The 21,884-nt window shown below is 50.3% G+C and overlaps 1 protein-coding gene across 2 annotated transcripts in view; it reads left to right on the top strand.

Moving 5' to 3' along the window:
* Positions 1-1,719: 1,719 nt before the first annotated feature.
* PTP4A3 (protein tyrosine phosphatase 4A3) overlaps positions 1,720-21,884 on the top strand; it is a 40,198-nt gene continuing 20,033 nt past the window's right edge. The window contains exon 1 of one of the 2 annotated variants that reach the window (XM_051802076.1): positions 1,720-1,862. The gene's annotated coding sequence lies outside the window, so the exon portion shown is untranslated. Of the gene's footprint in view, positions 1,863-2,697; positions 2,825-21,884 lie in introns of those variants that run through there. The other variant, XM_051802077.1, reaches the window with a different exon arrangement.

Raw genomic sequence — 21,884 nt, 5'->3', positions numbered from 1 at the left:
TCCTTTGAATTTATGGTAGTTCTTTACACCACAGATCTAGACAGGAGTTTATAGACAGAAAGGTCAACAAACCAAGGTGAGACCCTTGGCTGTAAAGCAGCAGCTCCTGAATCACTCCAAATCCTGAGGGAGTGACCCACTGGGTGACCCTGCTGTGCCTCACACCACTGCTGTAGTGTACGCAGCACCAGTAATGAGAGATGTTAAATATATCCTTTATAGCTCCTGGAATGGGCAGCCTCCTCCCTGCATCCAGCCTGGCCTTTGGGAAACCATGGATATCTGCTCACGGTCAATGCTGCACTGAGTTTGGCCTGTGTTGCTGCCCCTGTCCCTCCTCAAGGCCTCCTCTTTGCCTTCCTCATCTTTCTCTTTGTCATTCCTTCTTCTTATTTCCCCCTTTTCCTCCTCCTCTTCCTCCTTGTCATCATCACATTCTTCTCCTTTCTTCTTCCTCCTCCTCTTCCTTCTTATCATCTTCATTTTCTTCTTAGAATCACAGAATGGTTTGGGTTGGAAGGGACCTTAAAGATCATCTCGTTTCATCCCCCTGCCATGGGCCGCCCCGCCTTCAACTAGACCAGGTTGCTCCAAGCTCTGTCCAACCTGGCCTTGGACACTTCCAGGGCTGGGGCAGCCACAGCTTCTCTGGGCAACCTGTGCCAGGGCCTCACCACCCTCACAGGGAAGAATTTCTTCATAATATCTACCCTCCTTCAGCTTAAGGTCATTTTCCCCCGTCCTGTCTCTCCATGCCCTTGTCCAAAGTCTCTCTCCAGGTCTCTTGGAACACTTCTGGGCATTGGAAGGGACTCTAAGGTCTTCCCTGAGCCTTCTCTCCAGACTGAACAACCCCAACTCTACCAGCCTGTCTTCATAGCAGAGGGCTCTAGCCCTTCTTGTTCTGTCTTCCATTTCTCATTTCCTTTTTCTTTTCCTGTTCCTTTTTCTTATTACCTTTATTTTTCTTTTTTCTTTTTCTTCTTCTTTTTCTTTATATTTTTCTTTCTTTTTCTTTTTTCCTTTTCTTTTTCTTTTTTCATTTCTTTTTCCTTTTTCTTTTTCTTTTTCTTTTTCTTTTTCTTTTTCTTTTTCTTTTTCTTTTTCTTTTTCTTTTTCTTTTTCTTTTTCTTTTTCTTTTTCTTTTTCTTTTTTCATTTTCTTTTTCTTTTTCTTTTTTCATTTCTTTTTCTTTTTCTTTTTCTTTTTCTTTTTCTTTTTCTTTTTCATTCCTTTTTCTTTTTCTTCTTCTTTTTCTTTATATTTTTCTTTCTTTTTCGTTTTTCCTTTTCTTTTTCTTTTTTCATTTCTTTTTCCTTTTCCTTTTTCTTTTTCTTTTTCTTTTTCCTTTTCTTTTTCTTTTTTCATTTCTTTTTCCTTTTTCTTTTTCTTTTTCTTTTTCTTTTTCTTTTTCTTTTTCTTTTTCTTTTTCTTTTTCTTTTTCTTTTTCTTTTTCTTTTTCTTTTTCTTTTTCTTTTTCTTTTTCTTTTTCCTTTCCTTTTTTCCTTTCCTTTTTCATTTCCTTTTCCTTTTCCATTCCCTCTCCCCCTCCCCTCACACCCCTCGCCCCCATTCCCGCCCCCTCCTCCTTAGCTCCGCCCCTTTCCCGGCCCCGCCCCCTCCTCGCTCCGCTCCCCCCCGTCCCCATTGGCTGTGCGGGGCGGCACGTGAGGGCGCGGGGGCGCGCGCGGGGGCGGGGCCGGGGGCCGTGGGGGCGCGCGCGGGGCGGCGGCGGGAGCGGGAGCGGCCGCACGTGCGGGCGGGGGGCGAGCGGAGCCGGGCGGGGGCCAGTGCAGCAGAGCCCAGCCGAGCCGAGCCGAGCCGAGCACAGCACAGCCGAGCCGAGCCCAGGCAGCGGGCAGGTCAGTGCGCGGCGGAGGAGGCTGGGGACGGGGCTGCGGGAGAGGGGGAAGCGCCGGCGGTGGCGGCACGTGGGTCCACCCGCGCAACAATGCGGGCGGGAGGGGTCCGAGCGCTGCCGGCCGCGGGGCCACCGCAGCGGGGCTGGGCAGGCTGGGCGGCGGTGGCCCCGGTGCAGCCATCTCGTGGCTATGGCGGCGGGACAACAGCGTGCGTGACCCCCCTCCCCGCACCGTGACCCCCACCTTTCCTATTTCCCGTCTGATTTAACTCAAAATTAAAGGAGGGAAGCTACAGCGCGGGGGGAGGGGGGTCACGCACGCTGCTGCTCGCCCGGCATACCCCCGTGGGGAGGCCACGCGCGATGCCGCAGTCCCCCGCCTTGTGGTACCACTCGGAGCATCCCACAGACCCCCATCCCAGCCCCGTGGGTGGGATACGGCGCGGGCGCTGAGGGGGCTCCGCGGGGCCTCTCCACCCCTCCCGGCGCCGGACGCAGCACTCGGTGTCACAAGGGGCCCCAGGGGGGAACTTCCATGCTCCATCCAGGCTGTCTGGACTCGCTATCCCCATGGATGTTTCCCACCTCTCCGCGTCAGACGGATGGGGCTGCGCTGGCTGCATCAGCTGCGGCAGGGACGGCCTCTCCCGGGGCATGTTCGGGACAGGCTTCCAAGGGAAGTGGTGGAATCACTATCCCTGGGAGTGTTCGGAAAGCGTGTGGATGTGGCACTTGGGGACATGGTTCAGTGGTGAACGTGGTGGTGCTGCTGCGCTGAGGGTTGGACTTGGTGATCTGGGAGGTCTTTTCCGCCCTTAATGATTCAGTGATTCGATATTTGAGCATGTCTCGTTAGGCTGATGAGCCTTTCGCTGGTGGGGGCTTGGGAATGCCAGTAGTTCCCATTCCCAGAGCAGGCAGGTCACCTATCAGGAGGACACCCCATGCCTTTCTCTGCCGTAGGTAAGGTGCATTTTTGCATACAACAGGAATTACTAATCCAGACAATTAGCTGGAATCTGGCAAGTTTGTGCCGCTGCCAATTTCCAGTTAATTCAGTTACAGCTTCATCTTTCTGTGGAAAGGAGCTGAAACATAAATGAGTTGATCTCGCATCTAGAGCTGCTGGGTTGGGTTTATGTGCATCCTTCTGGCTCAAGGAGGATCAGCAAGAAAACTGAGCCTTCATGAAGTCGTGTATTTATTCCACAACAATGGAAAAAGAGTAGTGGGGATAAACGGGGCTGGTGACTTGTTTGAATACGAAATATCATGAATCTCCCCTGTTATGAGCTGGATTTAAATCCCACTGTTACAACAATTACTAATTTTTTTGTCATAGTGTATGTTTAAAATGTTGCAGGTGGATTTGAAGCTCAGGGCTTTGTGGACCCACCAATATTCTGCACCAATATTTATATACATCCAGGATGTATATACACTGAGTTGTCACTAGGCTTCAGAATTAACCTTCCAGGTGCTGGCTAGTAGGGGTACAGTCCCCCACAGCTGCTTTTTGGGGATGTCAGGTGCTAGTAGCAAAGACCAAATTTGACACTTGGGCAAGGGAAGCAAGAGACTTTAACCTTTGGTAAGTGCTGCAATCTGAAATTTGTTCCTTTTGGGAACATTAACTTCCACAAGGCTGGAAATAATCGTGTCATCAGCGTGCCACGAGCCATCACCCTGTTGGCTCTGCCTATGGAGAGGGCTGCTTGCAGAAGCAAAAAGCTTTTGTTACAGCTGTTTTATTTTTGTGTGTGCCTTGATAGCTCAAAAATCACTTGCCGGCTTCCAGTCAAGGCAATCCTGGATGAGAAGCATCCGCTGGGATCGGCCTGTTAAGTGCATTTCTTTGATTTGACAGCAGAAGTGCCCATGGAAACGTCAAAAACCCCGACGTTTAGGCATGTTTCCAGCTTCATCCTCCCCTGCAAGCCATGGAAATGAGTGGCTTGAAAGCCAACAGCACTTGATATTAAAATAGCAAACAGTAAACATGGGCTCCTATCAATAACTTGGGGTTTGTCTTAAATTATGGTTTGGGGTTTGTCTTAAATAGACGCACGTTGCCATAGGGAATCAAAGTTTAGCATCCAGACGTGCTCAGCGGGGTGGTAGCGTCTTTGGACAGGGCGTAGTGTACTTTTATAGCATAAATTAAAATTAAAAAGGGTTTTAGCTATGTAGCAGTGCTGTTGTGTAAGAAAATTGCCAACTTTTGGGCTGAGACCGCGTGGTTTCTGGGCATCATGTGCTGTGGTGTGTTGGTGGATGGTGTTCCCGGGCGGCTTTGGATGGGGAGAGCGAGTTTTACCGCTCTGGGGCTGAACCCTGCCAGAGTTTTTCAGCCCTAAAACAAAGTGAAGAGGAGGCTTTATGTGTGCCATGGGTAGCCAAACCGAAAGCAAAAATAAACACCCGTGAAAGCTGGTTTTTTTTTTTTGGTCGTTGACAGAAAAGGAAAGTGCCGGTGCAGAGGCGGGCGTGAAGTCCCGTGTTCATTACGCTCTGAATCTGGAAAATACATATTGTGGCACATGGCAGTGGCGTGCATGGCTCATTTTTGCATCTTCTCTTTTCCCCTTCTGATTTAACCCAAAATTGAGGGAGGGAAGCAGCACCCATCGGCCATCGGTTGTATGTTCATTTTTGCCAAGTTACGCCACTTTGCGAACGTGAGACACGGCCGGATTCCTGTGGCAAGGAGCCCTTAAAATTTCAACAGCTCTACCTATAAATACAGTCGCCGTGAAAGGCAGTCCAGCTTTACAAGAAAAAAAAAGCAACCACACTCTTTTTTTAGTCTCGCTGTATCTGCCTGACTTTAGTGCCATGCGATGCATCTCTGGCAGGGTAGTGAAGTCGAGGCAGCATGGAACATTCAGTCTCCTAATTCCTCTTGCTAATTTACGTGAGGAATGGGTGCAAGCAGAGAAAAAAAATTCGGTTTAGTTGTCCTGGAGGTTTTTGGAGTTGGGGTGGTGAGGTTGGGTCTTTGCAGCCTCACGGCCTTTGCAGAGGGACCTTTGGTGGTTGCTTGGTCGCAGTTAGTCCCCAGGAGCTGCTGCGGGGCAGTGTAGGATGGAGTCTAAAGCATCCCTTTGGTACAAAGCATGTCCCAGGTGAAAATTAAAGGGGAAAAAAAATAAATAAAGAAAGAAGCTGGCTGCCACCTTGCCCCAGAGGTGTCTGGGCTCACCCGCTGTTCTCTGATGCAACCTCAACTGCCCAGGGAGCTCAGGGGCTGGTTTTGGACATGCCCAGGGTTGCCCAGGGACAGGCTGGGTACAGAATGTTCTTGGCACTCCTCCATGCCAGTGGGAACCCCCACCAGCCCCAGATGGATGCCATGGGGAGGTGGCCACTGTGCACATCCTGGTGGAGAAGACAGCACTACCTGCAGGGCTGGGATTTAGATGGAGAAGCTGCCAGGGAGGGTGGTTTTGCAGCACGGCGATGCTTTTCAACCTCTGTAGCCAGAGCAGCTTCGGCGTGGAGCCCTAGGTCACCTTGCAGTGCCAAAACCTGCTGGGTACGGTTGGGATGGGGCATGGGCTGGGAGGCGTGCGGGGGTGGGGCGGGAGAGCTCTCCGCGGGGAAGTGCTGCGTGTGCAGTTGGGCGAAGTGAAGTGCTGAGCCCGGGCTGCGCGGGAGCTGCAGACAGGCAGCGCACGTGACCGTCTGAATTTCAGGGGATTGCTGGACCGCTCTGCCAACAGCATCTCGCGGCTCATCGCCTGCGATATCGCTGCTTTTCCCACCACCACCATCCTGCTTCCTTTTTTTTTTTTTTTTTTTTTGGTCTTTGTATTTCCTTTCCGCTTCCCCGCCCTGCCTGATTTCCAAGCCGAAGCAGGAGGGATGAACGCGGACACGGAGGGTGGCTGCAGCTGCACAGGGTTTGTATCCAAATGGGTTCCTGGAAGGCAAGTTTTTTTGTTGTTGTTGTTGTTGTTTTTCAGTCTTAAAAATATTTTTACAGCAAGTTTCTCACATCGGAGCTGTTTGGATGTCAGGTTTAGTTTCCCATGACATGGAGTGATTAGAGGAGGGAGGGGAAGGAGGGGCTGGATGCTGGTTTATGTGCAGATCTCTCTGCAGAGGTACCATCACCTATTGATGGTAAATGTGTTCCCTCTCATCTCTGCGATAGTTCTCAGAGATTTCCTCTTTTACGTCACTTCAGTTAATAAGATGTTTAACTTGGGAGCTGGGGGCGATGTGGCGTGTTATCATGTTGCAAGGAACACTGGGGATGACGAGTTCCCGCACAGACTTGTGCTAGGGAAGATCATATCAATGCTGTGGAGAACAGCTGGGTTTGGAGTCAAACCACTGCCTTTCACCCTTAATGAACCTGACCTGGCTGCATCTCACTCTTTTTTATTATGACCATGATTATTATTTCCCTTCTAATACTGAGAGAGGCAAATCAGTCCTCTCTGTCTGCTGCATTGTTGGAGTCAAGGGTCCACCTTGATTTTATTGAGCAGATTGTGTCTGCCTGGCTGGGCTTTGGCTCTTTTTTCCCCCCTTTTTGGGGACCCCTGAAACATTTCATGAGGGCACTTGATGACTTTTTTGTGGTGACATTGAGATGATGCTACAGGTGCAGTGGCTGCAGAGCCAGAGCCTCTTGAGGAAAGTCCTTGACTGTGCATTTTGAGTCCCATTCATGTCACTAGTTGATTTTAAGTTAAGAAAGCATTGCTGTTGGACACGCCTTGACCAGGAATAGCCTCCCTCCCTGCTGCCACAGTTTGCCAGGCCAGCTCATCGAGAGCGGGCGAGTTGGTCAATAAATGCTCCGAGCAGCACCCTTGGGAGTTATAAACCAAAATGGGAACACTTGTGTCCTTCAGCCCCTCCTTCCTTGCCAAGTTGTTTTCTTCCCCCATCTCCTTCTCCAAACTGCCACTCAAACCCTCTCATTTCTGCTGTGTTTTTCCACAAATGTCTTTTGAGCATGACAGCAAGGAGAAGAAAGCTGGCACAGGGCCACGGGTGCCACGCCATGGGGGGCTGATGCCTGTCAGCCCAACCCTTGCTTGTGGCTTTGGGGGCCCCTTCGTTTTGGGTGACTTGGCAGCTGCATGTGGGTTCACATCTGGCAGCAGTTGGGCTTGGAGCTGCTTCTGTCTGCCACCAGACCCATCCCACCTGCCTGCATCTCTTCTAGGGCTACCACCTCATCTCCGGGGCTTGAGTCAAGTAGCCCAGGCACGGTGACCAAGATGTCCCCATGGAGGTGTGGAAAGGGGAAGGGCTCCATAACGCTCTCAGGGCAATGGGGACATAGAGAGTTTGCAGATAAAGCAACCACAGCTCTGGTGGTGGCATTTTCCAACCTTCCAGCAGGACCTGTGGCTCACAGTCCTGCCAACACTTAAATGCTGACTTCCTGTCAGTGATTTTGCTTAATAACTCTTTTCTTTTTAAGACCAAAATGCTTCTTAAAAAACAACATGCCACCGGCACATTGGGATGTTGACTTGGTTTTTGAGAGGTTCACAGCCTCTCAGCTCAGCTTTTGTTCCAGGGAAGAAGCAACATGGTTGGATGCAATTTTCATCCCTCGTGGGAACAGGGTCTTAAAAAATAACCCTACCACATCCCAGCTCACGCCCTCACACTGCTGGATGTGGGAGTTAATTTTTCTTGCTCCTGCCATGCAGAACAGCCCCTCTCTGTGCTTTTGCTGCAACCTGGGACAAGGGGAATTTCGGGTGCAACTCCAGGCTGTGCTGGCTCGGCACATGTCCCCAAGCTGGGTGGCTACCCAGGGCCCCCTTCATGTGAACGGGGTCAGCAGCTGGGAAATTGCAGAGCAAAGTGCCTCCCTGGTAATTCCCAGCTGCCGTTAAAGCGGCTTTAAAATAAATTCCCTCAAAGAGCAATTCCAAGTATTTGAGGGTTTGAACTTTTCCGGAGAAGGGTTTGGGAGCTGCTGGCTACCACGCTGCACCCTGGCATGCCGGGGAAAGGCGCCAGGGAAATTGCCCTCATTATCCCAACATCTAGAAAACACTTTTTTTAATGTCTGTATGATGTTTGTTTATTAGCTGCGTGTGCAACACAATGGTTGGAAATGGCACGCTGCTGGAAGCTAAGTTTGCTTTAAATTGGGAAGGTGGGTGGCTAAGCAGTGTCCTGGGCTGGAGGCAATGCCCAGGGACCCTCACTGTGCCATCATACCTGACCACCAGTGCTTACCTAGGGGTGCAGCCCAACCAAGTGCCCTTCGCCGCACATTCCTCATCCGACTTTGCTTGGTAACGTGGGCACAACAGAAAACAAACTTTGCAGCAAGCTTTACTCTCCCAGAGCCCCTGAAGCTTGCTTAAAAAAAAAAAACAACACCAACTTTGGAGCAATGTGGTCTTTTTTTTTTCTCATGCTTATGAAAATTCTCATACCAAACCAGTAACCTCCTCTGCCCCCGGTTCATTATTTTTTAAGGTGGCGTTAGGGGGCATTTAAGGGAAGGCTTGTCTCAGCCTCTGTGTCCCCTCCTCTCCTTACATCCCGTCATGGCAAATTACAGCTTCATCTGTGCTTGTGTGACAGGCACTAAAAACGGGGAGGTTTGGTCAACAAACAGGAAAATTAGTCTCATGCCTGAAAGGCCCTGGATGTGCCTGAGCTGATGCTCCCCAGGGTGCTGCATGTCTGGTGCAACGCTGGTCCCAGGGATGTCCCCATGAGACTGGGTACCCCGAGCAGGGGACAGCCAAGCTTTTCCCAGCAGGGACAGTGCTGGGCTCCTGCCCAAGTCCCCTCTCCACTGGGCCCTGGCACCAGTGCAAGAGCAGCCAGGCTGAAGGCTGGTAATTAAACCCATGATCCAGGTCACTCCTGCCCCTCTCAGTGCCCCAAACGATAGGAATGCTGATAGCAGGACTGCATCCAGGCAGGGATATTACACCTCTATGAGCTCATTCAAGGAGCTTAGGAATTAACTGAGTAGTTTAGTGTAAAACCACCCTAGAAAACCCATTGCAGCGGGGAGTTTGTCCCCACACACCCTTCATTGCCAAAGCTAAGTTGTTCCCAGCTCAAACCCATTTTGTTTGTGGGCTGTCCTTTGCTCTGACAGCTTCTTAATGAACTTTCTATCGTGTATGTGATTTTAAAATATTTCTCTTTTCTGTTGTGGACATGACAGAGCTGTCTCCTGAGGTGGCAGGAAATACATCTTGCTTCTTAAGGTCGGGTTGGGAAACCTGTACATGGCACAAGGAGGTTTGCTGTGGATGGGACAACACCGGGTGCAGACCCAGCCCAAAGTCATGTCCACTGGACCACACACTTAGCTCCCTTTTTTCTTCCTTTCCTCCAAAACTAATCCCTCCAACCCCTTAGGCTTTTTTTTTGTTGTTGTTGTTGTTGCTCCTCTCTGAATTCCTTCTAATTTGCAGGCTCGCTGCCAGCATCCAACGCGCTATAAAAAGGGGACTTGTTCTTCAAGCTTCCCTCCGGTACGCAGCGTTTGCACAAATAGCAACACGCTTGACAAGTAGGTCTGATTCCCCCTGCTATTACCCAAATGCTCGTAGGGTGCTCGGGGAGTAGAGCCGCTGTCTTAAGACAAGCCAAGTTTAATTTCACACAGGGCCCCGAGCCCAATTCCCAGCCGGTGTTTAAGCTCCTGTCAGCTGGAACAACGGTGCCTTTTTATTTTCCTCCCCATGCCGCTCTCTCCAAGAGCAAGTAGATGTGGTTTGCACCCCTCTGTACCTTACCAGCACAGGTACAGCTGCCACATGGGATGGCTGTGGCAGAAGACCCATGTCCTGCTGAATCCAGCCCCAAAACCACCACCGATTTTTGGCTGGTCCCCCCCCTACCGTTATAAGCAGCCTCAACACAAACCCCCTGCCAGTTTCCTTCTTCAAACTAATGAGCCGTTTGACCCTGGCAAGTCCTCCGGGAAAGCTGTTGCCAGAGCCTTGCTGCTCACACAGATACAAACTGCTCTCGTTTCCAGCTGAAATTTATTTGTGGATGACTCGTACCCATTTGGCCTTGTTCTTCTTGTACCCGCACTGGCTTTTAGCTCGGATGGCTCTTTTCCCTGCTCTGGTGTTTATCCTCTGGCAGGCTGTGCCAAGAGCCCTGGGTCTGCCAACCTAAATAACCTCAGAGTTCCTGGTTGAGGGTGGATGGAGGGGGTGTAAGGGCATCTAGGCTTCCTCATTTCAGCAGTGGAGACAGCCCCAGCAACTCCATCTGGAGCCCACCCTCCCACTGACAGGGGAAAATCCACCGTGCTGCCTCTGGACATCTTCACCAGGCACAGTCCCAACCTGCAGAAGGACTTGCACTACTAACAAAGGCTCTCAGATTTGAACACATCATCTAATTTCAGTAGCACACTTCTCTTTTGTGGAGCAAAAGCTGTCTGGGCAGAAGATCAGAGTTTTTTCCTGATACAGCCTTCGGCAACACCCTTCCCTCTTGTTTTGGGTAGCACTGGGGCTCACACTCCTGCCTGTGCTAATCTTGTGCGAATCTCGTGCTAATCTCAGCCCTGGTCTTGTGGAGCAGAGGTTTCCAGTGTACGGGTGTGCCAGGCACTTTGCTCAGAGGCTGAAGTGGATTTACAACATTAAAGTTCATCAGTGCAAAATACACACATGGCTCCTTACTACTGGTCCCCTTTTGGGGGTGTTGGACCATCCAGGATGGTATGGGAAGAGCTGTGAGGTGTTTGCTCTCCCCCCAGGATGGTAATTTCCCACTTTGGGGACTCATTTCCCCCATACTTTTTGCAGCTACATCTTTGCCATGAATTTTCTTTGCAGGTTGATGCCTTTTATGTGCTTTCTTTTGAAGCTCTGTGCTTATTCCCAGTGATGCTGAGGTGCTGGTTTATCCATCTTGATTTAGACCCCTTCCTTGTCTTTGGCAGGCAGAATTCAGCTGGTTCCTTTGATGGAAGGAACGATGCTCCAGGTGCCATCATTCACCAGCTCCTTATTTCCTCCAAGTTTTCCTCTAGTTACAAATATATTTTTGTTTACTTTTTTTTTCATCCTGCCTAATCTAAACTGTATCAGCGTGTGTCCATTTGAGGCAGGATTTTATATCCCCCTGCAGTGTCCTTTCATCATTCCATGCCCTCATTAAACCACACATAAATTGGCATCATTGAGGAGGAGCTGGGCTCTGCAGTTATTAGCAGGATTATTCTTATCTTTCCCAGTTTCCAGCAAAACTGCTGGGCTATTGTAACAAAATTCCCCCTAATGCTCATCTGGGCTTTTGGGGAGAGCGATACTGATGCAGCACTGAGCATCAGCAGCAGATACAAGCAGGAAACCAGCAGACCCCATCATATCTTTCCATGTTAAGTGATTTTTTGACCCCAAGCTCCTCTTCTCCAGGCCATGGTTGTTTAGTACATCACGCTGGGCATTAACTTTCCATCCTGAATCTTTTCTGAGCAGCCCGTGGGCTCCTTTGCAGCTGCAGCATCCTGCGCTCGCCGGCGGTATCGCTGCTGTTGCTTTTTGCGTCGTGTTTTCTCACTGCCTAAACCAGCATCCACAGCCTCCAACACTTACAGTGGGTGCAGCTGGGCGTTTTCTCTCTGGAATCGATTTTCCTTGTTCCTCTCTCCCCGTTTATTTGGTTTCTCACTGTATTTAAAGCCAGGAGAGTCCACTGTGTGTTTTGCAACCTTCTGCTCCTGTTATTCATTTCTTAGAAACGAAGGGGAAGGAACCACAAGCAATAAAGAGCTCGAGGTTTGAGGACTGGCTGTTTTATTAGTCAAAACTAGAAATGCAGTGACTGAAGAGGGCAAGAGGAAATCCTCGCTGCAGACGTACCTCATTTAAGTTTAGGCTCGTGTAGGTCAAATTTTGGGGGCTGTGGATTTCCTCCTGCTCCAGTTTTAGATGGAGCTGTTATCACTGCCATTACTGCAAAAAGCATCTTAGTTTTTTGCCTTTTGCACCTCAGTTTTGCACCCCCCAGGCTGGCTTTCCTGCACCGTGCCTGTCTGACGCTGGGGGAGCAGAGGTGCCCATTTTAGTGACATCATGGCACCTCTTGCAGTGGGATTGCATGTGGCTGATGGCAAGTGGGTGACCATAAACCAGTCCCAAGGGTCCAAATCGTGTCAAGGAGGCTGAGTCTGGCCATCAGCTGCCAGGAAGAGGGGATGAGGAGCAGCAGGGTGGTTCAGATGCCAAAGCCAAAGACACTCTGAAGCCCAAAAAGGACAAAAATAGGCGACTGGGTCATTCAAGAGGGTTTGAGGACTCCTTATGATCTTCTCCCTCGGAAGCAGCACTTACCAGATGAAAGGGAATGTCTTCAACCAGGCATTTTGGAGCATCTGGTTTGTGTTTGGTACTTGGGGAAGCAGGGAAGGCTGGAAGGCTGCTCGCTGGGTTGGTGGCTGGGCGAGGAAGAGTGTCCTTCAGGGGATACAGCTGGTGGCTTACGAAACACATTTGACACCAGGAGCAATTTCCACATCTCCTCTCCCTTTTGGACTGCATTGTCAATAACTTTCCAAAGTGTTAACTCTGGGCATGAGCTGGATTTCTGCTTGCGGGAGGGTGAGGAGCCATCTCCATGCAAAGTGGCGAGTAGGGGGATGCCCACGTGGTTTTCTTTTTAGGTTTTACCCCTCCTCGCTACAGAGGAGGCATTGGCATGTAATTACTGCCAGCTTTAATCCAGCCAGACCAACTGCCTTTCTGGCAAACACAAGTACAATAGGAGCCAAAGGTTATTGCATGCCCTAAATAAAACCATTGCAGCCTTGGGGCCTCACCCAAGCCCAGACCGCAAAGCATCCAGGACCGGCTCTGTTCAGTTTTCCTGAGCCCAGAAGAGTTGGTTTGATGGCAGTGACCCATAACTTGTTTTTTCTTATTTTCCTTCTGCCACCTGCACACTTGTGGCCACCACGGCACCTGCCAGGAGCAGCACATCTGGCCAGCATTAGCGAGCCCGCCACGGAGTGTGCTTGGTTCAGGGTTTTCCTTGCTAAAATCATTAGTGGCTTTAATTGAAAGCAGAGGTGGGTGAAGGCACGTCTCACAGACGTGCACCATGGTTTGCACGGCTCAGCCCAGCACATGGCTGTGACCAGGGGCCTCACAAACGACTGCCAGATGCAACCTAGTGTCCTGCCATCCATGGGATAGATGGAGATATCAGGCACCACCCAAGGTCCCATGTGGCCTGGAGGAGCCACCCGGGAGCCCGTGCATCCCACCAGGCTTTTCTCCCAGCTGCTGCTCCCTGCTGGGATTTACGCTGAAATCTGAAGGGTTTAACTTTCTATCCCTGAGCAAATACAGCCCAAAGTGATCCAAATGCATGACCTCACTCAGATCTCAAGAAGAGGTAAATATTGCATCACACTGAGCGTGCTGTATCCTTTGCCCCAGTCTGAGATGCTCTGCCCTGCTGCAAGGACAAGCCAGGCCAGGGAGGAGGTATGTGGTGGGAAAGGCTTTCTCCTCACCTCACAGTGTAATTATTGGTGTCTCGTGTCTGCAATGTGATGGACACTGGTCCTCCCCCATGCAAAGCTGCTCTGGCTTCTGGCATCCCCACAGAGCTGCCAGTAGGGAGGAATTGCATTTCACAATTCCAGGCTCCCACAAGATTATTGGAGGGAGAGGAATGTGCTGGAGAAAATATCCCAACTGCTGTTAAAAGGCACAGCTTTCCCTGCCCCTCTCTGGGTCAACCATTCCTCCACCACACCAGACACCCTCCTCCAGCTGGCAGCACCCGCTGGAGCCAGCACAGTTTCACCTCCCCATACCACCCTGGAGTTCGTTTGCCCTCCTGGCCTCCCCTTTATGTGCAAATAATTGCAACTGTGATAAGCAGGCTCTTTTATGAAGAAGCTCTTTGCTTTTCCCTGGAGCTGCTCCTGGGACAGATCTCAGTCACTTTATATCTGGACAATAAATCTCCAGGCTCTCCAGGGCACACCCTCCACACAAGGCAGTAATGGGCCTGCCAGATGCTGTTCTGTCTGGGTGAAGAGCACGCCAGCCAGTTGCAGCATCTGTAAATCATTTGCCAGGAGAGCCCAGGCAGTGTAGGAGTCTCAAGCTGAATCCCTTTTGGCCAATCCTTTCTAATCACGGTGAAGGTTTCTGTGCTACCCAGAGCACAAACATCTGTGGGCTGCAACAGCCCGTGGTCCCAGGGTGAGAGATACATCCCACACGTCTCAGGAGGAAGGTGGAGAAATCTTTCTCCTTGGTTCTTCTGCTTCTGAAAGGCATGAAATCCTCGCCAGGCCAAGGCTAAGGTATTCCATTTCCCTGATCCTACTCTTTGCATCTGCTGTTGCTACAAAATGCTGTGAGCATCAGATGATGAAGTGTGGTCCTGGGCAGTGGAAAGTGCTGGGGAAGCTTGAACTGGTTTGATGTTGAGTCATTTCCTGGGTGATGGGACATGGACAAGGCTGAAAGTGGGGATGGGTTTCTCCGATGTAACTTCCCTGTTGAGTCTTCTTTTGGGGCTCCACAATCCCAGTCCCTGTGTTTTGCCTCCAGCAATAGAACACCTACAAGTTCTCTGCAGAAGATCTTGTTGCATATGGGGATGATGGTCAGGCTGTTGCACTCTGGTTTCTCTCCCAGGCTAATTACAAGCCTCTTGGCCTCTCTTAGGTGGCTTTGGCAACTCTACTTCTCTGGCTCCAGTGCTGGGGAGCCCTGGCCACAACCATCAAGTCTTTCCCTGACTTTTAGAAAGCGGTTGCACTTTTTGTGTGTCTTTTCATTGCCGGAAGCTGGTAAGTGGACAGATCCCACACAAATAAACTTCTCAAGGGCAGAGAGTCAAAATATCCCTGGGCTTGTTTGGTGGAAAAAGGTTAACCAGCGTGAAGTCTATGAATTGCCGCTGACCCGACTTTGTTGACAAAATACAGTGTTATTAATTGGAGTTGCAGGCAAACTGCCTGGGGATATTTAGAAGGAACTTTTCCATCACGAGGGCCAAAATCTCCCTGGGAGAATATCTGGCTGGGCTCTTCGGAGATGCGCCTCGGGCTTGGCCATGGCTCTGATCTGGGGTTTTGTTGCTGAGGATAAGGTGTGTCAGTCTCCCACAGTGGCCATGGGACTGTAGGGATTCACTGGCAGCAGAGCTGTAACAGAGGAGGAGGCCACCAGGTGACATCAGGTGACTCATTTAGAGCAAGTCTAAAAGGTCTCTGTTGATCTAGTGGAAGGTGTCCCTGCTCATTGCAGGGAGGGCAGACTAAATGACATTTAAAGGTCCTTTCCAACCTAAACCATTCTGTGATTTTTATGACTCTAACAAGGCTTCTGGGTCCCTAAATTGAGGTTTCTGCTCTCAAGCTGAGTCCTACCCACAGCATCATTGCCTGGGCAGGAGCAACAGCTTCATGGTGAAGGTGAAGTTCAGGAGTGTGACCTGTGCTGCTCCCAGCATGGTCCTAAACCCCAGCAGCTGTTCACTGCTGCGTTGACATCCATGACACTCCCTGTCACCCTGGTGGCTTATTTTAGACCGTGGCAGGGCCATGGTCTGTACATGTCCCTGGGTGCCATCGCAGCATTTCAAACCGGAGAGGAGCCGCCACCGTGGCAGCTCCAGAGCCGGCTGCTCCTGTCACGGCTGGCAAGTTCCTTCACAGCCTCTCACGGCAGTGCGTGACGAGCAGCTTGCTTCCCTCGGCCTGGGAGCGAGCGGAACACCCGCGCTGGCGCGGGCCCAGCGCAGAAGCTGTGGGAATCCTCCTCGACAGCGTGACAGCAAAAGATCCTCTCGAACAGGGCCGGAGCTGGGAGGCTCTCTTTGAGGTAAAGCCCATACCGGTGCAGGAAGAGCTCACCTTGGACTGTGAGGTTTCCTGCACCTGTGTGGCTGAGTGTGCCAGAAAGCACCCTTGGTGCGTGCCAGGGTGATGGAAATTCAGCTGTCAGCGCACAAAACGTGCCAGTGCGTGTCCTGATGTGCTTTGAGGAGGGGGATAGCATCTGGTGGAGGTGGGCAAAGGGGCTGTGCCCTCTCCTCAGTTTCCCTGAAAGCTGACAGTCACCTCCTAGGTAAGGTCAGCCACGTTTAGGTGGAGCCTTGTATGGGTGAACTCTGCACCTCAAGGGCTGCCAGGTCCCTGTAGCCCACAGGTGAAGCCCCCTCTTCTGGGATGCTCAGCCTTGCCTGTTTCAAGTTGGAAGAGCCAGTGGGAGCGAGATCCATATGCCTGTTTCTGCTGGGCTGCCTCTGGACATGGTCTTGCCCGGGGTGAAGTGGCTGCAGGGGTGGAGGGTCCATCGAGGCTGGAGTTCGGAGCAGCCTGACCGTTCTCTGCAGAGCAGCCGTGGCAGGCAGCCCACGTTTCACAAGTGGGGTTTTCCCATCAGGCTCTCCAGCTGCTATAAATAACAGGAAACGTTTTGTCGTTTTCTGCTCCAGAGAAGGTCAGGGGCTGGATTCTGGTCTTCGGAGCTTTAATAAGATTGGAGATTTATGCAGTGTACCCAGAAGTCCCCCGAGACAGCCTGCCTGAGGCTGTTTGGCTCCTTGGGTGGAGAAGTCCTGAATGCCAGCCTTTGACAAAGTTACCTTAGCCACCCTTTGTGAGATGTCAGGTCCTGCTAAATCCTTAGCGTGCTCTTCATCTGCGGATGTTAACTCTTGGATTGCTGCCACACCAGCTCACGAGAGGTTTGAGCCATCCTCTTATCTGCGGTAGGAAAAGCTTCCACTGTGGATCCCAGGATGGATAGGACACAGGGACACCAGCCAGTGGTGTCTTGAGCTTACTGGGAACTCATCTTCATGGAATCATAGAATCTGCCCTCATGAGAGCCCACCTGGAGTACTGTGTCCAGGTCTGGGGTCTTTAAGCACAAGAAAGCCATGAATCTGTTAAAGCAGGTCCAGAGGAAGCCACAGAAATGATCAGAGAGCTGGAACACCTCTCCTTGCAGTTTACCTGGCTTGTGCTTGCAGCAGGGTGGAAACCCAACAAATCAAGTGGGAAGATCCATCCTCAGGACTTTACTCAGACATCTCCACAGCTTTTCTGGGTCATGGAGAGAGCCACAAGCACCAGGTCTGTGCCGCCTGTCGCCCCAGCAGCCGCCCAGGGAGGAGGCAGAGCCTCTGTCTGTTGCCTCTCCCATTTCCCCAGCAGATGCAGGAATGCTTTGATGTCCTCTTCCCAGCGCCCAGCCCCAGGATTAACCACCAGTCAGACCCCTTCACTGCCTCCAAATAAATCTCCTAAACTCGGACAAGCCCTGCTCAGAGGGGTCCCAGCATTCCCCTCTTGCAGAATGAGGGTTAAAAATAGCTTTTCTCCTTGCACCTGCCACTCTGAAGCCAAGACTGCATTTTATTTTTAAAGCCTAGGTTTCCTGGTAGTTAGCTCCTCTCCTGGGGCAGAGAGGTTGGGGACAAATAGAAAAATTGTCTGTCTAAATGGTACAGAGAAGGTGGGCAGCATGGAACATGCCCACGTTAGAGACAGTTTAGAAGAAACCCTTCCCACCCTAATCTCTTCCTATAACCTCATGCTTCAAAACAAAGGCAGGGCTGCAGCTCCAGGGATGATCCTTAAAAAATATGCTGAATTTTGCTCCTTTTTCTGTGTTTATGAGAATGCCTCTAAGGGTCTATTGGGTCTTCAAGCAGATCTTTGAGGCCTGGCTCAGGAAGCCTGGCTCAGCCCTGCTTAAATGGTTTCAGTGAGGCTGAATTATTTTTTGTTAAAGCCCATGTGTTTACATTTCATAAACCTATTTTAAAACATGTGTATACAAGAGCAGACTTATTTATAAGGCAGATTGGCCTGCTGTGTCCTTACCTGACTTAAGTGTCAAGGAAGCAGCTTTTTTTTACTTTTTACAAGAGCAATTTAAAATAAAATACTGGTTTGCTGTGCACCAGTGGATCTGCCCAAGAGGAGGTCAGGGCAAGGTCTTATTTTCCAACTGTAAAATGCTATTTTGCTTGTTTATGGAGCTTCCTCTCTCCAGTCATCATTTTAGGTTAATATGTTAATGACAGCTATAGGTAAAAAAAAATCATTTATATTCCCCAGAGTCCTGGCAAGCCTGCATTGCCAAAATCCCAAACTAGCCAGGCTTCCCAGTGAAAAAGCTTTTGGGAACTTTCCATCAGTAAAGCAGGATTTGCTGGGTGACCCGCTCGGTCCAGGTTCTTGGCAAGGTTTCTGATTTCAAGTCCCCCAGGGAAATTCTTGAGAAAGCCTTTGTGGGGGGATCTTGGCATTTTCTGCTTGCCCTGGAGGAAGGATTTTATTCTCGGTTTGAACCATATGAACTGGTAACACACCAGTCCAACAGCAGGAAGGTGAGGAGCACTTTATGGTGGTGCAGGTCGATGTTGGAGTATGGTGAGATGTGTATAGACCTTAACAGCAGGATGGGGAGGGTGAGGAGAGCCCCAAGGAACAACTAATTTACAAGAAAGCAAAGCGAAACTTTGACTGTAGGACATGAAGTTCATCTCTCACAAGGGACGAGAAGCCTGTACGTGTTTTTATGCCTATGCTGGGAGATCTTTTTCTGCCTCTGTCAAGCTTCCATGAAGCTCGTGGGGCTGGGACCTGAAGACCTAGGAGGTGGGGAGGTGAGCAGATGCTGTTACACCCAGGAGAGGGCTGAAGCAGGCGTGCTGTGAGGGGTGGTTTTCCATCCAGCAAAGCTGTAAACCAAAGCCCTGACCACTGGTGGTTATTTAAAGACTCCGGCAGCGCTTCCTGCGATGGGAAGGTGCTTGGCCCACGTTCAGGCTGGGCGACTGCTCTCTGCAAAGCCAAATAAACAGCAGCCACTTGAACTTTCCACCTTGTGGGCTCCGCCAGATGCCTCATCCCCGGGCCATGGCCAGGCACCAGGCCTCAGATGGGCTTTGTGGACAAGCCTCCTTGGAGGGTTCAGGGTGATGGCAGCATTTTGGGGCTCAGGGGTGCTTTTCCCATCTCTGAAGGACCCTAAGGGAAGAGTTTGGTGCTGCTTGGAGCTGAGAGGAGGTATCTGTGAAGGGAGATCTGTGTCTCAGAAATGGGTTAGGATGCTCTCTATGTAGGTCCATGTTCTCCAGTGACCTTGGGTGGGGCAAAGGGAGGAAATTATGTCCTTTAACCCTAGACCTCATTAGATGCTAAATTTCTCGGAGGAGCACAATCCAAGTAGCCAGCACAAGGAATCTCATCCATCCATCAAGACATAGTGGTGATGTGTGACTGCAGACCATCTTACCTGCAGGATGCCAATGAAAGCATTGATGGTTCATAGTGATGCTTCAGCCATTGGGGAGGTTGAAGGTGGTCCCTTCCAACCTCAACCCTTCTGTGACAGTCGATGTGAGATGTCAGACACTTGCCTGTATTTACTTTGGTGCTTTTCTAAAGTTGTAGTTAACATTGTGCACGTCCTTCCCCACTCCTGACCCTTCCCTGGTGACCTGAGATGTTTCAGCAACTCACACGAACCCTGCAGGGGAGGCTCCTTCCTCACATCCAGCAGCAGCAGCCCCTCAGCCTGGGAACTTCTGCAAGACTTGGCAGCAGGACCATTGCAGGAGTATTTCACACAGGACCCAAAAATATTGCTGAGTGCAACGCTGGTCGGCCCGAACGCAGGGTCAGGTCCCTCAGAAATCAGACTGTTGACGAACAAGCTTGAGTGTATTCAAATGTTTCGTCTGATTTTCTTGGACTGCAGAGTTTCCAAGGGAGCCAAAAAAACTGGCTGCTCCTCTTTGTTGACTTTGCAGGACCAGAAATACAGCTGGGTTCAGTGAAATAATGAAGCTCTAATTCTTGTGTTGGTGTAGCAGAGAGGGAAAAAAGGCTCAATTTTGAAAAGCTCAAATGTCTCTTTGGAGATAAAAATACAAGTCCAAGGTGGTGCTCTCTGACTGTGCTCAGCATTGGGGATGATCACTTGGGCAGCCCCAGGAACAAAATCCTTGCTTGACATCCCTCTGAAGTTCTAGCAAAGAAGCAAATCCAGGGGCATTTCACTTGATCAAGGTCAAAAAGTGGGCCCAGACAGGCTTTGGGGAGTGCAGATATGAGCTGTGCCGACACTGAGCTGGGATGACAGCACAGGAGACATCAGGCAGCAGCAGAGAATCACTTAAACTGCAAGTGAACCCTGAAATGACAGCAAATTAGAAGCAAGCCCATGTTTCAGTCCAGGCTGGCCGTGAATCAGCTCTGGAAAACGAAAGACGAAACTTTCTGACTTCAGTTCAAGTTATGAACTTATAAACTCCCAATTATCTGGTTTCGTGGACGTGAGCCAGAGACAAACATTTTTTGAGGCGAGTGGACAGATTCCTGAAAATGATCTCATTGAAAAAGGCGTGATTTGGAGAAAAAGTTTGTCTCAAATTCTCAGATTTTACAAAGCTGGGTTAATGTGACATGAAGATATCTTCTGTGTGTCTCAGACCTGCTCTTGAGCATCCTCCATGCATTTACTGCTCTTTACTGAAATGTAGGGGCATGATAAATCACTTCCAAAAATGGAAGTTGAAAAAAATAATCAGATTTTAAGCCCATTTGAATGATGACAAATGTGCAAAAAGCTTTTGCACAGGACAGCCATGTAATCTAATTCTATTCCTCCCAAGATAACAAGCCCAGGCTGTCAGTGAACTGTGGGCAAGTGGGGCAGCCCATGGTCCAGCTTTGTGATTTCAGGGCACAGCTTTGGAGTGGGGGTTGGAATAGGAATGGACCACATGTGGGGGCAGTTTTTGTCAGCAGATCTTACTACTGCAGGGTTTTTTGCCAATGCTGTTCCAGAGCAAGGCTTTTTTTCCCACTCTGTTTCCCTTTAAAATACTGATTTATTTTTGCTGTTGCTTTAAAAATGGCTGTATTTTCCCCAAAACTGCCTTCAGGCTTTACAGAACCCAGAATATCTGCCTGAAGCTGGGGATAAAAACGCAGCATAGGCGTCATGCAGGCAGCTGGGCAGCAGTTCCCTCCCACGAGGTGCTAAAATTGGCATCTGCTAAAGTTAGCTGGGAATTCATGGAGCTGTTGTTTGTTTTATTGAAGCGGACAGGTCAAGAACCAGGGCTTTATCAGCACCCTGGCATCAAAGGGATGCAGCAGCAGTCCTGGATACTGGGAATCATCCTCGTCCTTGGTGTTGTGGCTGCAAGCTGGAAGGGTGGCTGGGATGTGCTCCTGGTGAGGAGCTGATGGTGCATCACCAGTTTGGAGGCAGGGACACTGCGATGATGGTCCTACCCAGCCCCTCTCCGTGGTTGTGCCAGTGAAGTGGGTGAGCTTAGAGTTGATCCTTAGTGTTTAAAATCTCCTGTTCCTACACTGTGCCAGCCCTCCAGGGAGGCTGCAGGTACAACTTCATGGGAGAGGTCAGTTGGCATCTCCAGACTGTGCAGGGAAGCCCCTTGCTGAGGTTCCCAGAGACCTTCAGGTGCCACCATCCAGTAGAGCTTGAAGGAAGTCCTTCTGCTGTGTTTCCAGTAAATGCCAGCCCAGGACTTCTAATGACAGCAGAGTATGTGCTCCATCTGTTTGATGATCGACACTTACAGTAGATCTGGATGGGTGGGGATATTTTATCGACCAGCTGATAAAAGAGAATGCCAGGGAAATTCCCACATGGGAACACGCAGCAGAGTTTCACCCCGTGCCTCGGCATTGAATTACAGGGCTCATTTAGCAACCCTTGGCTGCCTGTCCCAGTGCTGCCCTCAGTGCCGTGCCACCACTGCCTGTTTGCAGGGAGATGAGCTGGGAACGGATTAAACTGAAAATAAACTTTTTTAAATTTATTTTTTAATTCCCCCAAGGCAAGATTGACTCCATGGTGCCTCTGCCAAGATGGCCATTGATGTCACGATGACCTCCTGCTGGCAGGGCCGAGTCTAACCGGATACCTGCTGGCTTTGCACTGGAGCACATGAACCCCATGTCCTGTGGCTGGAGGGGACATCTTGAGTATCCCTTGGGATGTCCCACTGCGATCCAGCCCATCCCTGG

The sequence above is a fragment of the Manacus candei genome, unplaced genomic scaffold (assembly GCF_025592945.1).
Source record: "Manacus candei isolate 608988 ecotype Guabito, Panama unplaced genomic scaffold, ASM2559294v1 h1tg000054l, whole genome shotgun sequence".
Classification (NCBI taxonomy): Eukaryota; Metazoa; Chordata; class Aves; order Passeriformes; family Pipridae; genus Manacus; species Manacus candei.
Note: the sequence above shows the minus strand (reverse complement) of the source record. Positions and strands in the feature narration are given on the sequence as shown.